Raw genomic sequence first — 19,714 nt, forward strand, 5'->3', positions numbered from 1 at the left:
CTTCTGTAGAGCACCTAATAGCTTTCAAATGTCTCCCTGCCCACATTTGCCAGCTTATAGAGAGATAGAAACAGGCGTGTTGGGAGAGGTATGTCTCAACCATTGGGTGCCGTACACAGGGTGTATACGACCCAGGACATCCGGGAAAAACCCAGGAATTTTTTCATCCAGAAGAAAACCGAGAAAAACCTGAGAATTTTTCAGAAATCTGGGAATTTTTCATTGTCTTAGTTTTCAATTAAATTTTTTGACTTTGACTGGTAAGAAACAATTCTCTAACAAAGGATATTACTGTATCTTGCTACTGAAGAATAATAATGCAGTAATAAAACATGAACGAGAGAAAAAAAAAAGAAAATAAAAGTTAAATTGCAAAGGAAATGCACCATATACAACAACAGAACACAGTGCTCATACGAGTGTCTGCCAACAGCAAAATGTGTCAAATGCTTTAGAAAGACTATGCAGTGCTTAATAACAACAAAGGGCCTCCGATGAGCGTGACTAGGGGGCGAGGACAAACCGGGGTATCTTCCATTGGCGGCAGTTTCAGGGAGGAAAAAGACCTTGTTTCACACAGCGCCTAGCATCCAGTGCATGTTGGTCTATCGATTAATCATATAATTTTGAATTGCATCCCTGTTGGTTTTTGAACATTATTGAACAAATACAAAGTTGATTTCTGAATGAATCGTAAGTTAATTTTTGAATACATGCATAGTGTACGTGATCTCTCTGCCAGGGGAATCCTCGTTGCATCTAGAAACAAACTTTCCTGCAGACAAAAGGGGACAGGGCTATACGAGCTGAGCAGAATAAAGCCAAACAGGTGAATGCCAATTGCTATTTATGTGGCTGACTGGGTTTGCAAATGATCAGCATTGTTATAATTACTAGCGAAATCCATAGATTCAGACTACCAGAGCGGAAATAAATGACTAACAGGAATAACAGGTCACAAAGATTACATATTACCTTCTCCGTGTATCCAAGAAGATAAAATTTTGACAGAACATTTTTCAGCAGTCCGCTACGCTAATAAGGGCCAGTTATACAGTCCCCGGCTAGCAGCCACTAAAGTTCTATTCTGAGAGAGGCACGGAAAACGCGTTGTATGAACACGTAATAAAGGCTAACCAGAGAATAAATGCGGGATAACTAAACTGGTGATTGTGGCTGGGTTAGTGAAGTTAACCAAGAGAATAAGTTTTGACACTGGCAGGAATAGTTACAGAATTAGTAATGACAAGATAGTTTGTTAGAACAAGGAAGGAGAAGAAACGGGGACTAACACACATTATGGAAGAATGTGACTATTCCAAATTTATATAAAAATTTCGTACTGCGACTTTTCGATCTCATGCTTCAGAAGCTGAAATGTGGAATTGTTTCCTAACATAAAACTTTTTGCTTGTAGTAGGCCCAATAGGCATTTGATATTGGTACTGCGTGAATTATATTCTGTCATGTTATAAAAATGGCCATTTGTGCCAAAACAGTCTCGTTTATTTGGTGTGTGTAACAATTGCTGCAATATTAGGCAGGCCTGTTTTGTTTTATCTAGCAGACAATGACAAAACATATGTAATCAGATTGAGAAACCACACCAGTCTTGGGTACTACCTGCATTAACAGCTTTTATAATATTAGACAACGACATTTTGTTTTTTTTCTTTAGCAAAACTTTGACGAACTTAGAGTTGATTTTCTTTCGCAGAAAGGAAAGTACGTCATATGAAGCAGTGGCAAGATAAGAGAGAAAAAAATGCTAGGATTTAAGGAATGAAGAAATGTGTACTGTCTTGCTTGTCTTTACTGGTTTCATGTATCCTATATTTAATTTTACGTCACACAAAACACCAAGTTATTAGCTAATAGGCCGTAAAGACTGCAAATTTTCTGAAGAGTTCTTGTTCTGCTGGTTACAAATAATCCCATCCAGTATCAACTGAGAGTTATTTTAGAGGGGGCAGGGTGTCAAACCGGCCGACTGGGAGCACCACAGGACATTTTAACTTCCTCTGGCCTGAATATAGTTTGATGGCACCCATTACAAAATATTACACGTTTGAATTCCACAGACCGAAATACAGAAACGTGCGATGGAAGAAAGCTGTGTGAACATGAAACACTTGAGGGAGGGGAGCACCATATTGCCCCGGTTTGGAAATATCGTAGATGCGGACCCGATGCGCAGAGCAGTCTGAGTTGTAGTGGGGAGATGGTATTCTCCATGTGTCCCGTGTTTACGTTAAGTGATTTTGCTGTTTACTCTTTGTTTATTGCTCTCACATCAAATGAAAATAAAATGGATTTCTGTGGCCGGGAGCTATCAAGCAAATTAAAATACATTCACATAATTATGGAAGGCTAAAATATGTTATTAGTTTCAGCTTTTATTTTATTTCCACTTTCTGACAGTCAAGCATTAATCGCCTTGCAGAACAATGAAGTTATTTTTGTCGGTTTGTTAAAGAAATTTCACTTTTATTAATCTTTTCTGCTGAGGCAGTGTGTTTAATTCCACACTATTGGCTAGTTTGCACTTTCCGCTGCATTTAAAGTGCACATTTTCATCTTCTAGCACGTATGGCATTATGTCATAATAAAGAACCAAACATGAGGTAATACAGTACTGGTACTCCCAAAAAATTTACATCCGAATCTGGACATACGAATGTGCACTTTAAGCCGAATTATGCATTTTACTATGGTTCACAAAGCTCCCATGCTCTTGGAGTATCCTCTAATGTCTTGTTTCTTTTGTGAAATAATGTAAGATCTTCCTGTGGCATCGCAGCTGTGTAAGCACAGTGACGCAGGTTATCTGGCGCTCTCTGGCAACTGCTAAAGCGAACCTATTTCTAATAGGTCGTGGAAAAATATTCCAAATGGTTGTTTGAAAAGCGTTACTTTCCAAGTAAATTTCCTTTTACGCAAGATGAACTCTGTGCTCGAATGTGCGATGAATTTCTTAAATCACAGAGCATTTACCTCTCATTCAAAAATCAACTCTTTGAAAGTGACCATTCAGAATAATTTCAAGCCCAGAAGATCAGACGTTTATGTCCTTAAAAATTTTACTGGCACATTTAACACAGGAAATGTGTATTTTCATCTGGGAGAAAGTGTATCTTTAACAGGGAAATCCGGGAAAAATCCGGGAATTTTTTTCCCTCTTCCACGTATACACCCTGATACATCGCCTTCCCAAGTCTAGATGAAGATCAGACGTGTTTTTGGGTACCAGACTCTGACAGGTGTTACTGGCATTAACATCAGTGGCGTGTTATCTACCAACGCAAACTCAATTGCTGAGCACTATGCTCAAGCCACCGCATCAGAAAATTATCCGTCGGCATTTCGCACCCTCAAATGGCAGATGGAAAGGAGAGCCCTCTTGCTCACTGAATGTCACAGTGAACCCTATAATGCTCCATATACAGAGTGGGAGCTCCTCAGCATCCTTGCACTTGCCCTCCGCTGCCTGAGCAACACCAACTGGGGTGCAGATCGCTCTACACTGCTGCAGCTCTACAGAGCCCTTGCTCAATCCCGCCTTGACTATGGGAGTCTGGTTTATGGTTCAGCAGCATCCTCACTGTTGTGTTTACTCGACTCAGTGCACCACTGTGGCGTTGGACTGGCAACAGAAGCTTTTAGGACAAGTCTGGTGACCAGTGTCCTGGTGGAGGCAAGAGTCCCTCCATTGAAGGTTAGGCGTGCACAACTGCTCGCCAGTTACGTTGCACACATTCATAGTTCTCCTGAGCATCCGAATTACTGTCTCCTTTTCCCATCCCATCCCGCATCGTCGGAGGCCCAGGTCAGGGCTTAAGATTGCAGTTCACATTTGATCTCTCTGAAGTGGAGTCCTTGCCTTTACCACCTATACTCGAGGTCCATTCATGTACACCTACATGGTGTACACCTCGGCTGAAGCTTCACCTGGACCTTTCACATGGCCCTAAGAACTCAGATAACCCTGCAGCTCTCTGCTGTCACTTCCTGTTGAATCTTGACATGTAGCAGGACCATGAAGTGGTTTACATTGTCGGCTCGATGGCTATTGTTCACGTTGGCTTTACTTATGTTCATGGAGGATGTAATGAGCAGCACTCCTCGCCAGATGGCTGCAGTGTTTTCACTGCAGAGCTGGCAGCCATTTCTCATGCTCTTGAGCACATCCGCTCATGCCTTAGTGAGTCATTTATTCCCTGTACTGACTTCTAGAGCAGCCTACAAGATGTCGACCAGTGCTACCCCGCCATCCTTTGGTAGTAACCATCCAGGAGTCCATCTATGCCCCGGAATGGTCTAGTCATTCCGTGGTGTTTGTGTGGACCCAGGACACGTTGGAATCCCAGGAAATGAACTTGCCACTGAACCTGCCAACTGGCTGGCCAAATAGGCTACACGGAAACCGCTTCTGGAGATCGGCATCCCTGTAACAGACCTGTGATCATTATTACGCCATAAGGTTTTTCAGCTTTGGGAGAGGGAATGGCATAATCTCAGTATGCCCAACAAACTGCGTGCCCTTAAAGTGACTACAAATGTATGGAAAACCTCCATACGGGCCTCTTGCAGGTACTCTGTGGTTCTGTGCCGGCTCTGCATTGGCCATATGTGGCTAACACCTCCATCGCGAGGACTCACCACTGTGGCTCACATACGACTGTCGTTCACATCTTGCTGGACTGCCCACTTCTCTCTGAGGTCGCCACCCTCCCTCCATTTTAACTCTGTCGCACTTTCTTTGCATTTGTTTGTCTTGGTGGTCATCTTTTCCCTACATGTGTTCATCCCGCCTTGTCTTTTTGGGGTGGACATTTTAATGTGTTGCAGAGTGGCTTCTCATCCTCTTTTATTATTGTGATCAGCCAGCCCAGACCATATGTTCTATGATTTTAATGCCTTCATCTGCTTTTCCTTGTGGTGTAAGTTTTCCCCTTCTTTGTTTGTTCCATTTGTTTTCTTTTTAGATGTGGTGTTGGGTGTTTTTGTACCTTGAGCTTTGCTTGCGTCGGGGGAAGGGACTGATGACCCTCTAGTTTGGTCCCATTGTACCCCAAGCCAACCAACCAACCAATCCACACTCGACCAAATCTGTAACCTGTGGTAGGGATGCTCATGAGGGCAATTGTCCGGCTCCTCCCCGCTGTATCAATTGCATTGGCAACTATGTAGCCTCCTCCTGAGATTGTCCCATGTATCTCGATGAACAGGCCATCCAAGAGATCTGGGTGAAGGAAAAAGTGCCTTACCCTGTTGCTCGAAGGTTTTGGCTAGTGGGAAACACTGTGTTTTACCATCCAGAACTTACAGTAATGTTCTTTCTACATCTCACTCCACGAAGGACATGTCCACACAGACATGTGACCTAAAATTCAGCACTGCGTTGTAAAATCTCCCAGTATCAGTCACATTCATGTCTCATCCTCCTCCAGCTGTGCAACAAACCACCAAACTTTCACCTCCAAGGGCAAAGACACCTGCTACGCAATAGGCAGGCTGGAAAGGACAGAAGGAAAACTCCCACAAAGACTTTTTTACATCCTTCCAGCCAACAAACTTCTGAATCATCATCGGCCACCTGAAAAGGCTCTAAGATATCAAACACAGAGATCCTCTTCAATGGTGTCACCATGTGATACCCTCACTAAGCTGACTTCCGTGTTGCTGGTCACAACACCAACCGTTTTTCTGCCCTAGGTTCCACAGACCGACGGGGAGAATACCGACATCTCTGTAGATCTTATGGAGTAGGATCCTCCAGCTTATGTGACCTGTAGCGCTGAGTCTTCAAAGGTTATCATTCAGCAGCTGCCGAGGTGACCCCCCCCCCTTCCCCGCTTTCCTCATTATGACTCTCCTCCAAGGGAACATTCACAGCCTTAGATCCAACAAAGAGGAATTACGGCTGCTCATGGAATTGCAGTATCCACTTGTTCTCTGCCTCCAGGAAACAAAATTGCATCCTCACTACTGCCGTGACCTCTTGACAGTATTCCATCTCGTGGGGCAGTCGTGCTGCACATCTGATATGACATTCATAGTCAAACTATCTCCCTGACTACCCGGCTTCAGGTTGTTGCAGTCTGCATTTTCCTTACTCACTTCACCTTTTCCCTATGTACCGTTTACACCCCTTTGTCATTCAGTGTCACAAGGGCAGACTTCCACCGGCTTATAGGGCAACTCCTTGACCCCATTCTGCTGCTCTGCAAATACAATGTGCACCATCCCCTGTGGGGTTCTCCCAGAAGCTGTCAGAGGTACCCCCTTGGCTGACCTCGATCACCTCAACCTCAACTGCCTTAACATTGGAGCACCCACGTTCGTTTCAGACTCAACATACACCTCTCCTGCACTGCCCAGCTTGCCTGTCATCTCGAGTGGTCCATTCTCTCTGACACGTATGCAAGCGATCATTTCCTGTGTGCTATCAGTTTGCTGACGCCTACCCCACGTACATGTACAGCCAGATGACAGCTTTATTCCTTCTTTATGACCTTCGATGAACAACATTTCCCCAGTTGTGATGACCAGCTAGAATACCTTACGAATGTTATCCTTACCACCGCAGACTGTTCCATTCCTCACACTCCATCTTTACTGCACCATGTCCCAGTCCCTTGACGGACTGATCCATGTTGCAATGCAATTTGTGCACAGAGAGATGCTCCCCGCATTTAATTATAGTCATCTTATGTTGTCTGCATTATCTATTAAAAGTTGCATACACAGTGTCATCACATTCTTAATGATAGCAACAAAGTTAGCTGGATTTCATTTACTAGTACTTTCAACAGTTGCACTCCCTCTTAAATTGTGTGGGCCAACCTTTGACAGCTCTCAGATGGGACAAGGTCCATTCCTGAATTTCCAGCCTGATGTAGCAGATGATGTCATAGTGGACCCTATTGCTAGCTCCAACACCTTGGCCAACTATTTTGATGAGTTTTTGAGCTCCACGTACTATCACCCTGCCTTCCTCCATTGGAAACAAGTGGAGGTGGCTTGGACAACACCCTTCTCTTCTCAGAATCGTTAATGATACAATGTCACCTTTACTATGAGGGAGCTAGATCATGCTCTCACTTCATCTGGATCCTCTGCCCAAGGGCCAGATGGTGTTCACATTCACATGTTGCAGCTCCTTTCTCCTTCATAAGTACAATTGCATCCGGGTAGAGGGCACATTTCCCAGACACTGGCATGAAGTCACTGTCATACCCATACCCATACCTAAACCCAGTAAAGACAAACACCTTTCTAGCTACTACCCAATTTCTGTTACCAGCTGTGTTTGCAAGGTGATGGAATGTACGATTCATGCCTGACTGGTGTGGTGGCTCGAGTCTTGCAATTTACTAACCACTACACAGTGTCGATTTTGAGTGTGCCGTTCTGCAGTTGAACATCTTGTCACTTTCGTCAGCCGATGTCCCGAATGGTTTTCTGCAGAAACACCAGACTGTTGCCATGTTTTTTGATTTGGAGAAAGCATATGACACGAGCTGGAGGTCTGGTATCCTCCGTAGTCTCTACACATGGGGCTTCCATGGTTGGCTGCTCTGTTTCCTTCGGGGATTTTTAAAAAACCATGTTTTTAAGGTACGTGTGGGTTCTGCCTTGTCAGACAACTTTATCCAGGAAACCAGTGTGCCTCAGGGATTTACCCTGAGCGTTGTCCTCTTTGCTATCGACATTAACTCTGTTGTGGCCTGTCTCCTGCCAGGCATCTCTGGCTCCCTTTTTGTCAACGATTTTTCAATCTGTTGCAGTTCTCCACGGACTTGTCTCCTTGAGCAGCATCTTCAGTGTTGTCTCTATCATCTTTCTTTGTGGAGCTTCGACAATGGCTTTCACTTTTCCATTGACAAAACCATTTGCTTGAATTTCTGGTGGCGGAATTTGTTTCTTCCACTGTCTTTACATCTTGGCCTGTTGCTCTTCCATTTATTGAAACCCCAAAATTCCTTGGGTTCATGCATTTGTGGTCTTCCCACGACTTACCTGGCCACCCACTGTACGGAGTCCCTCGATGTTCATGTCCTCAGTGGTACTTCCTGGGGAGTGGATCGAACCACCCTCCTCCGTTTGTATCGGTCCCTCATCCATTCGAAACTAGACTGGGTGTTGGTCCATCTCAATACAATCTACAATTGTGGCATCCGTTTGACCACTGGCACCTTTTACAGTAGTCTGGTTGAGTGTCTGTGCAAAAGCTGCTGAACTACTGTTGTTATACTGTCATGATGTTCTCCTCAGCACACACATTTGACATTTGCCACCCATCCTATGCATCCTTTTTCGATGATTCCTTTATTTTTATTTATTTATTGTTCCGTGGGACCAAATTAAGGAGAAATCTCCATGGTCATGGAACGAGTCAATACATGAAATTATAACACGATATTAGAAACAGATAAAATGAAATATAAAAAAACATATTCAGGTGACAAGTCGTAAGTTTAAATGAAGAAAATCAACAATGTAACACTGGAATTTGCTTAATTTTTTAGCTCTTCCAGGAGCTCCTCAACAGAATAGGTGTGAGCCATGAGGAAACTCTTCAGTTTAGACTTAAGTGTTTGGGCTACTGCTAAGATTTTTGAGTTCTTGTGGTAGCTTATTGAAAATGGATGCAGCAGAATACTGCACTCCTTTCTGCACAAGAGTCAAGGAAGTGCATTCTACATGCAGATTTGATTTCTGCCTAGTATTAACTGAGTGAAAGCTGCTAACTCTTGGGAATAGGCTAATATTGCTAATAACAAACGACATTAAAGAAAATATATACTGTGAGGGCAGTGTCAGAATTCCCAGATTTTTGAATAGGGGTCGACAAGAGGTTCTCGAACTTACACCACATATAGCTCGAACAGCCCGTTTTTGAGCCAAAAATACCCTTTTTGAATCAGAAGAATTACCCCAAAAAATAATATCATACGACATAAGCGTATGAAAATATGCGAAGTAGACTACTTTTCGTGTTGAAGTGTCACTTATTTCAGATACTGTTCTAATGGTAAATAAAGCAGCATTTAGCTTCTGAACAAGATCCTGGACATGGGCTTTCCACAACAGCTTACTATCTATCCGAACGCCTAGGAACTTGAACTGTTCCGTCTCGCTTATAATATGCCTATTCTGTCTGATCAAAATATCGGTTCTTGTTGAATTGTGAGTTAGAAACTGTAAAAACGGAGTCTTACTGTGATTTAGCATCAAATTATTTCCCACAAGCCTCGAACTTATTTCATGAACTACATTATTTGTTACTGTTTCAGTATTACACACAAGATCCGTCACTATCAAGCTGGTGTCATCAGCAAACAGAAATACTTTTGAATCACCTGTAATACTAGAAGGCATATCATTTATATAAATAAGAAACAGCAGTGGCCCCAGCACCGACCCTTGGGGAATGCCCCACTTAACAGTGCCCTATTGGGACTGAGCATCACTACCACTCTCAATATTGCGGAGAATTACCCTCTACTTTCTGTTCTTAAAGTAAGAGGCGAACCAATTGTAAGCTACTCCCCTTACTCCATAATGGTCCAACTTCTGCAGTAATATTTTGTGGTCAACACAGTCAAAAGCCTTGGTTAAATCAAAGAAAATACCTAGCGTTCGCAACCTTTTATTTAGTCCGTCCAAAACATCACAGAGAAAAGAGAATATAGCATTTTCAGTTGTTAAACCATTTCTAAAACCAAACTGAACATTTGACAGCAAATTATGTGAATTTAAATGCTTGAGTAACTTTGTATATACAACCTTCTCGATAATTTTAGCAAACACCAATGGCATAGAAATAGGTCTAAAATTGTCAACATTATCAATGTCTCCCTTTTTATAAAGTGGCTTCACTACCGAGTACTTTAATCGGTCAGGAAACCGACCACTCCTAAAGGAAAAGTTACAGATATGGCTGAGAACTGGGCTAACATACATAGAACAATACTTCAGTATTCTGCTAGATACCCCGTCATATCCATGAGAGTTCTTTGTCTTTAGTGATTTAATTATTAACTCAATCTCCCTCTTGTCAGTATCATGGAGGAGCATTTCAGGTAACAGTCTCGGAACACTTTTTTCTAAGAGCGCTATATGATTCCCTGTTGGGACTAGGTTTCTATTTAGTTCACCTGCTATATTCAGAAAGTGATAATTAAATACTGTACATATATGCGACTTATCAGTAACACGGACATTCCCACTACTCACTGATTCTATATCCTCGACCTGTCTCTGCAGACCAGCAACTTCCTTTACGACTGACCATGTGGTTTTAATTTTATCCTGAGACTTAGCTATTCTATCTGCATACCACATACTTTTTGCCTTCCTAATAACATTTTTAAGCACCTTACAATACTGTTTGTAATGGGCTGCTGCATTTAGATTTTGACTGTTTCTAACGTTTTGATATAATGGCCACTTTGTTCTACAAGATATTCTTATCCCTCTAGTCAGCCACCCAGGCTGCCTGTTTGTGCTTGTACCCTGTTTTAAACGTTCTAACGGAAAGCAACTTTCAAAGAGCATGAGATAAGTCTTGAGAAAAGCATTATATTTATCGTCTACTGTATCAGCGCTATAAACATCTTGCCATTTTTGTTCCTTTATAATGTTTACAAAGGTCTCTACAGCAACTGGATCAGCTTCCCTGAAGAGCTGATGACTATATTTAACACGTGTTGCAGCACAAAAATCTTTTAGAGTTAAAATTTGTGCATGATGATCTGAAAGGCCATTCACCTTTTTGCTAACAGAATGCCCTTCTAGTAATGAGGAATGAACAAAAATGTTGTCTATGGTTGTTCTACTGTTCCCTTGCACTCTCGTTGGAAAGATCACGGTTTGCATAAGATTATATGAATTAAAGAGGTCTACCAGCATCCTCTTCCTTGCACAATCACTTATACAATTAATATTGAAGTCACCACATATAACTAACTTTTTGTATTTCCTGAACCAAGAACCTCCTCTAGCTTTAGCAAAAACGTTGTGAAATCGGAGTCTGGGGATCTATAAATAACAACAGTTAGAAGTTTAGCTCCGTTAAATTTAACCACACCTGCACAACATTCAAACACCTTTTCAGTGCAGTACTTTGAAACATCAATTGACTCAAATGAGATGCTGTTTTTCACATACATGGCTACTCCCCCACACCGCAAAGAGCTCCTCGAAAAGCTGCCAACCAACCTGTATCCTGGTAAAGGAAGCCTCTGAATTATCTCCTTATTTAAGATGTGTTCAGATATACCAATAATTTCAGAGGCAACATCTATAAGCAGTTCACTAACTTTATCTCTAATACCTTGTATATTTTGATGAAATATAATAATTCCCTCATTACTCGAATACCTAAGCTTTGTCAAAAGTGGTTCCCTTGTTAGAGGCACTTCCCTTAAGCAGGAATACCTATCAGCTGACTTCAATCTAAAAAAGGTGCAGCTCTAACACCCACTACTGCAGGAATTTTCCCATGAGTGATCCCACCACCCCCACCTATGCTGTCACCTATAAGCTTTGCCAACCTCCCTTTCCCATACCTGTTGAGGTGCAGGCCATGTCTAGTGAAACCCGTCCTGCTGATAGACTCCACCGACACCAACTGAAATGTGACCCATGCTTTCTGTCATCAGCGCACCCCAAAGTCTCATGTTGTTACGCCTGACGGCTGTATTAAGATGAGGCCGATCGTGACGCTGAAACAGTTCCACGAAATGCACATTCGTGTTGCCAGTCTGAGTGGCTATCTTTTCCAGTTCACCATCTATGTTATACTCCCCATCCCTATGAATACTATTACCAGCCTCACCCACAATCACTACCTGGTCCTCTTCAGTAAAATCCCTACATAACCCCCCCTATGTTAACAGTCACCTGAGCCAACCCTGCATTAGGCTTCACAATGCTGGTGACCTGATACTCACTCCCCAGCACTTCCTGCAACTGCTGGCCTACACCTCTGCCATGAGAACTACCTAACAGCAGAACCTCCTTCTTCCTCTTCGATTTTGCAACTGTTCTAGGCACAGTAACTACTGAGGTCTGCTGCATACTTCCTACATCTACAGCTACTAGAGATTCCTCTCCACTAGACTCTGACAGTTGGTCATATCGATTGTAAACACCAATAGTAAAACTATCTGAAAATCTTCTTCTCCTAGCAGATCTCTTGCCAACAGCCAGCTCCCATTCCCAACCCCCTTCTCCCTCCTCATCCTATCTAGCTCCTCCTGTGCGTTTTTCAACTGCACCTGAAGGGCACAGATCTTAACGCTCCTGCTCCTCTATCAACTTACTCTTGCTAGATAACCTGCAGTTCCAGGAGAGGATCTCACCAGAATGCCCACTGGCTTCCCCACTGCATTCCCCCCAGTGAAAATATTTCAAACAAGTCTCACACTGCAATCCACTACTCACGAACCTACGGCAAAGCCCCCACTTCTCACTCATGGTAAAATTTTACTTTTTCTAAGTTCCGCTACTACAATAAGAAGATGTTAAAAACCTGACTACAATAATCACAAACTTACTCTACAAGGGAAGTAACTACTATTATTAAGAGTATTAATAAACAGCAAATATGAATATAACAAAAGACTAATACAGAAAGAGAATCAAACGTCTAATGACACAGTAACGAAGCTGAAAACAGTTCCCAAAAGGTTCTTCTGAAATTATTTCACCAGAAAACACCAAGAACACCGGTTGAAGACTACTAAAGTTCCTAAATAAACCGCTGTACACAAACAATTAATCAGTACTTAGCTTTCGATGCGCCGCTACAGCTGCAACTGGTCAGCGCGGAATGTAAACACAGGCAAGAGGTTAAGTTGCTCGATACGAAACACTCACAAATATCAGGTCACAACACAAGAAAGGCAGAGGTGAATGAAGAAACCACTAATGCGTCACTTATATAGTAAATATTATCACAAAAACCGTTAAAATATGTATCTGAAACCTAAAAATATATGAAAACTTAGAGAGCGATCTCACACGCAGTCACTCGCTTATGACGTCACACCAAAGACCCCACTATGCGGCCTGTTCTGTTACCTCCTGGAGTTTACTTTTGGTGCTTGCTCCGGTAGCTTACCTTCACACGAACTGCCACTTTCCCAGTGGGTGTGAGCCCTTCCATCACCTTGGCTTCGTCCAGCAGCTTGTGTTCATCTTGGACTTCATTCATTTACAAAGGTCACTACTCCAGACTCGCTGTATCGCCGTAAGTTTCTCGACCTTTGCACAGAACTTCATGATAGTACTTTTTTGTACACTGATGGCTCTTGGACTGACTGTGTCCGGTGTGCGTTCATTGTTGGAACTGACAGATTTATGTTATCTGCTTCTGAACTCTGCTCAGTATTTACAATGGAGCTCTTCATCCTGTATCATACCGTGCAGTACGTCCGGTGACACAGGCTTTTCAATTGTCATATACTCCGACATGTTGCTCCCTTCAGAGTCTGTCTGTGCTGTACACTGTCCATCCTGTAGTGCAACGGGTCCAGGAAAGCTTTCACTTGCTCACTGTTGTTGGAACCACTGTGATGTTTACATCGATCCCTGGTCATGTCAGTGTTATTGGAAATGAGGCTGCTGACGCTGCTGCCAAGGCTGCATTCCTGCTACCTCAGCCCAGTAGTTCTGCCATTCCTTCTGATGATATCTGTGTTGCCACCTATCGGCAGATGGTGTCACTTTGGCATCAGCACTGGTCTTCCATTCATGGGAACGAGCTACGGGGAATTAAACCTCTCCAGCAGCTTGGCTGACCTCCCTTCATCCCTCTCGCCACGAGCAGGTCATTTTAGCAGTGTTGTGTATTGGTCACTGCCTTTTTAGCAGTCACCATTTGTGAAGTGGTGATCCCCCACCACTTTGTGCTCACTGTTCTCTAACTTTGATGATTCGACGTTTCCTGACAATGCCATTTTTTTTTTTAACACTTAACATTCTCATTTATGTTTTCCTTCTGAGTTATCAGCTGTTTTAGTGAACGATGCACAGGCTGTTGCTTACGTTTTACTTTTTATCCAACGTAGTAATATTGCGAAAGACAGTTAATTTTTAGTTCAGAACCTCCGCTGTCTCTAAGGCATCTTTTATGGCCCTTTTGCCAAGAGAAAGTCCCTGTTTCAACTGTCTTTCCTTCTGTTGATTGGGCTAAATGTGTAGTCACTTTTAACTCCTTTTTAGTCTTTGTTTTCTACAGTTCTGACATGGGCATGTATGATCCTAGCTGTTTTTGCTCCCTAAAACAAAACAAACAGACAAATTTGATGATTTTTTTTCCTGACGGAGCCAACTTCAATCGGAGGTAAGAACCATTAATTCTGGTGCCAAATGTTTTCAGTATCATTTCTACTTAATACTAGGTCTAAAATGTTGCAGTAAACAAGCTGAGGTATGTACTGTTTTTCGGTACAAAGTTACAGTTTTTTTACAAAATCACCAATTTTAAGAGCAGTATGGAAAAAGGGTTTTGCAACATATTTCAGAAAAAATCTGAACAATGCAGCCTACCTTTTGTACATCATATCAACTTAATGGCGTATACTCTAAATGCAAATAAAAGACTGAGGTCTGTGTGTCAACTCACTACTAAGTAGTAGATCTCTGAAAATAGGTAATTGGTGCCTGACCGATGATCCGGTACACACCCTTGAGTCTTTAAACCAGAATTTATGAATAATAATTAAGAGTTAGGAGAGCGCTTTTTGACAGTTTTACTATTAGGCATGAAGGTAATCATGTACCGAATATGACTAAATTTTGAGTTGGTCGCTTTAGGATCCAACAAAGTGTGTGTGTTTACATGGAATGACCCACAGATTTGATGCCGGCTGCTTTTACTCATTAGCTCATTTTGTGCTCCATTTGTATTCTGGTCAGCAAAGTGAACATCACTTGCTTAACCCCTATTGTCAGTTTCCTGTGCTCAAGTTGGGTGTGACATTTTGTGAGACAAGTGAACAGCAGAAAGACAATCATTCTTTGAGGAGTCCTGTCACCTACCACAGTTCTTGAACCAGGCTTGCGAGATTTTGAAGAGGAGGATAGGAACATAATACACTAAAATGCCCTTTGGATAGTGCTGATGTTATATTAGTACTTGTTAACCACACTAAAACAGTTTGCCGAATGTTGATGTCTCGTTTCCATGCCTAATATGGTAAGTTATAAAAAAGCATGCCAAAAAGTTTGGTATTAAGTTTTCAGCATGAGTTTGTACATCCTTGATTATTTTCATCTTTTGGGTCCATTGCACTTTTACATCCACCTTGTATGTTTGCAAACTCTTCTAAAGATGCATCTGTACATATTGATTTATTTGTCAACATGACAAATAGTTTGTTTCCTTCTCAGAGCCTGGTATGTGTATGTAAACAGAATGATCTGTACTTCATAGCTTATCACAGTTTCTTAAATTCTATATCTATCTTGCTGATTGAACATGTTACTCTTTGCATCAGAGCTACCCTGGTGGGCTGTCTCACTCTTGCGTTGGGTGTTTGAGTGCTGACCTTGATGTCCTTTATTATTATTATTAAAATGCAGCATAATTCTAAATGTCCAGTCAAGTGTCCGTTAATCTACTAGCACAGTAATTCGTTCATAGAAATCTTCTCAAGCCAGGAGTCTTGTGTTGGATCACTTATTGGAAGGGTACCAATACATTTTGCAGTAGGTAACAGGAAACCTTCAGAGTCAAAATGTGGTGTTGTCTGTATACTTGGCGATATCTTGATTATTCCACAATGAGTAAACAGTTACTTTCAATTTTTATGAAATTGATGCAGTCTATGACAAATATTGTAGTTCCCCAAAATTGCAAAAAAAGTTTTGGATAAATCAATGAAATTAAAGACTTTAAATACTGAGGAAAAATCATTGGGGTGAGCAAAGAGGCAAATAACACCATTTTCCAGAAGATATCACATTGACTCAAAGAGAACACCTACAGTAAAAAATGTACTCCATTAATAAGAAAATATTAGGTACTTTAGAACATTTATAAAACCACAAGCACTTCATGTTGCAGAGTGCATTGCCACACATGAAGTAGGAGAAATAGCAAAATTCAAGGAAAAAGAGGACACTACTTCAAAAAATTCAGGGACCCACTGTAGACAGAGAAGACAATTATAAATTAAGATGCAACAGAGAACTGTGTTAACAAATAATCTCCTAACTCTTGACAATCTGGAGAAGGTAGGACAACAGAGTAACTAAAAGAACATTGTAATATTTGAATAATAGGAGGAACAAAAATCAGTAGATGAAAGAAAGATACTCAGTGATTTAGAAAAGATAAAATTATTTGAGTAAGTTGTTAAAAACAGAAAACTTCAGAACCAAAATGAAAAATTTCAGGGTTTTCAAGAAAAGTGAAGCAATGTGGAAGAATCTTGACACAATAACAAAAACAATAGCAGAGTGAAAGAATGAAGCAGTTTGACATTGATTCATCATAGCACAATTTTCAGACCCATTTGAAATTGGCAGGGATGTGAAGACTGAAATTGGTATTATACTTAGTTTGTATCAACAACTGGGGTGGCCTTTTATTATTTGACTATACAATTATTGATATAACAGTACTGTCTGAATGTGTAGTAACTAGTAAATGAGTGAAAAAGTAGGGGGAGAACCTGATTAGAGTATTTGTTTTGTGTGGTCCACTGTTGCCCAAATTTGATATGAAATGATGCAGTAAAGGCTTTGTTTTCATTTTTTGTTTCATGTGAGAAATATATAAACTGAAATGACCAGTTCTTTGAGTTTTAGTGCAGGAATTCATCAGTAGATCAGACATTAAATGTCAAAAACTCTTGAACAGTCGAAAGGCTGTTCACATAAGTGTGTAATTTTTCCTTTGCTTCTCTCTTTAGACTGGAATTGTTAAAGTTATGAGCATATTTGTGTTTTGTTGGTGTTGTCATTTATACTCTTCCTTTTAGAAATGTTTCATATTTCTTGGCCTGGTAGCCGTGGTCAGTAATTTTTCTGCTCAGCAAGCCATGAAACAGGGTGTAAAAAAAACATAATGATATGTTACACATTTCATTTCTCAGATTTCTCACTAAAATTTGTTTTTATCAAACTAAACATGAGTACACGTCTCTAGGACTGTTTATTCACAAAAAAAAGAAAAGGAAAATGCAGTGCTTTAGAGGCTTCTCTTCCTCGGAGCCTCTACCTCTGTGAGCTCTTCCACATCCTGTTGCATAAATTTCTAAATGTCTTCTTCCCTGTTTTAAAGACGAAGTTTTGCTGTGGATGCATGTTGCTCTGTTACTGTCAGCATGTGTGAGAAATTAAAATACTCTGGTTCAGAATATGAGGAATGAACTTTCTGTGCAATTCTTAGGGATTAATCTGATAATCTCAGTAACCTGTCAGAGATACATTGTCTTGTACTAGAGTTTTATTGACATGTTGAAGTACCGTAATTTTTTCATTGGTCAGTCTTTTTCCATCTGTCGTGTCTGTGTTGTTGCATGCAGTCAACATCCATGTTCTTCTTATCATGCAACTTGACTGTCAAGTTGGCACAAACTCAGTTTATCCTAGATTCATTTCCACCTGCAGTTTTCATCTGATCTCATATTCACAGCACCAAGTGTGGTTGTTCAATAATTGTGAAGCCATTAACTACATCTGGACTCTGAATACCAGCTGTTTACACAAGACTATTTCATTTGGTTTGAATAATTAGAGATATTGGCACTTTCAAAAACAATAAGCTTTGTTAAGTGAAAAACTTCTGATGTGGATGTACACTGAACTGATAATGTACCTAATTTTGAATAACATTCTCGTCCAGCATTTGCAAAGTTTACATTGAAGTGAACCATTCCAAAAGTAACACAAAACACTGTCAAAACAATTCTGTTTAAAATTCAAGTGTTGAAAAGTACATTTTATGGACCAGTGAATGCCAAGTTTTACTCAAGCTGTGAGAAAAGAAATAGTAATGAAGTAAATCTACATTTTAATTTGTTACGTATTTCTGCATTAGTAACTGACAAGAAAACATCATCAACTTGACCTCATATTTTAAGGAGAGACAAGTACACTTACAAGAAATTGACTCCAGCAATCAGTCCTGCATGAAAATTTGGTCCACAATTCTGATAATGGCAGTTACGGCCTTCTGAAAGTACAGCTTTTAAACTTTGTGAGCACTGGTCATTTGTCACTCTCTCTGGTGTACTACAGTTGCCAGTGCCCAAGTGTGAAGTACTGTAAAACAGAGTGACAACCAGCACCTTCTTCGTGTGATTTTGTTTAGTGGGGAAGAGAAGACTGGTGGTGCACCAATCTGCTCATGTATTCTGGAATTTTAATTGAGAAAATGTTACTCTATGCGAAAAATAGAAAGTAATATCAGTAGCAAGATTTAAATGTTGTACACATATTCAGTTATTTTAATTTTTAATTTTGACAGTACTCTTGTATTGTATCATGCAGCTATATATCTGCTTCAAAATCAAAATGAATAAACCTAAGTGACAGGAGAATTATTTTGAAATGAAAGTAATGATTTTAGATCTACAATTTAATTGTGCCAGTCACATTGAAGAATAGCATGTATCCAGCAGATGTACTTCATTTAACAGTGCCAACATTTAAAAAAAAAAAAAATTGCAACAGCAAGGTTAGTAACTAAACAGTGTTATACTACTTCTTTAATGACACACTAATTTGTTTCATTCATTTACACTGCATTTGTGAATTCCAACATAAAAATGTTCAAAGGAAAGGTATCTCTGGCACTAGCCACAGGTTAAAAACCGCACACTTCAGCACAATGAACAAAGCATGTTACCCATGTCAAAACAGTAATTTTGGGGTACACAGGTGTGTATGAAAGTTTAAAATTTATACTTGCAGATCATAACAGGCTACTATCAGAATTATGGCTCAAATTTTCATGCTGGATAGATTGCAGAGGCTAATGTGTTAGTGGTCTTTTTTTTTTTTTTAAAATGAGCTGAAGTTGTTGATTTCTTAGTTTACAAATAACATTGGTTGGTTTCATTTACTGTAAATAGTATTTTGGTGTAGTGGTTATAGTCAATGGCTGGCAATGTGTGATGACTGGTAAAACTTGTCAGGTCTTCATTATTAATTCGTGTCAGGTCTTAGTTTTAATAACAGTGGAAACAATGAGTCCTTGAGAAAAATCTGCTGAACTAATTTAAAAGAACTCAAACATCTACATCTTCTCTTGGCAATCACTGTGTGTGTGTGTGTGTGTGTGTGTGTGTGTGTGTGTGTGTGTGTGTGTGTTTTCTCGAAGTCTCATTGTTCCCACTGTTATTAAAACTAAGATCTGACGCGAATTAATAATGAAGACCTGACACAAGTTTTACCATTGATCACACATTGCCAGCCATTGACTATAACCACTATACCACAATACTATTTACACACACACACACACACACACACACACACACACACACACACACGCACTATAGCGAGTCTACTCTTATTTCTGTAGTACCTGTGGGAGCGATATTTAGTGTAGTGACATGATTTTCTTCTGTGCATTACTCACGTAAGTTAGTTCCAGAAAGTAGTGGTCTGATTTAAAGGAGTGAACAATATTTATCATTCTTGTAAAGATGTAAACATGGAATTTAATAGACATGTTGCTAAACTGCTC

The 19,714-nt window shown here is 40.6% G+C and overlaps 1 protein-coding gene across 1 annotated transcript in view; it reads left to right on the forward strand.

Annotated features, from left to right (window-relative positions):
- LOC126481329 (endothelial differentiation-related factor 1 homolog) overlaps nucleotides 1-19,714 on the forward strand; it is an 82,825-nt gene that overhangs the window by 34,710 nt on the left and 28,401 nt on the right. The gene's annotated exons all lie outside the window — the stretch shown is intronic.

The sequence above is a fragment of the Schistocerca serialis genome, chromosome 5 (genome assembly GCF_023864345.2).
Source record: "Schistocerca serialis cubense isolate TAMUIC-IGC-003099 chromosome 5, iqSchSeri2.2, whole genome shotgun sequence".
NCBI lineage: Eukaryota > Metazoa > Arthropoda > Insecta > Orthoptera > Acrididae > Schistocerca > Schistocerca serialis.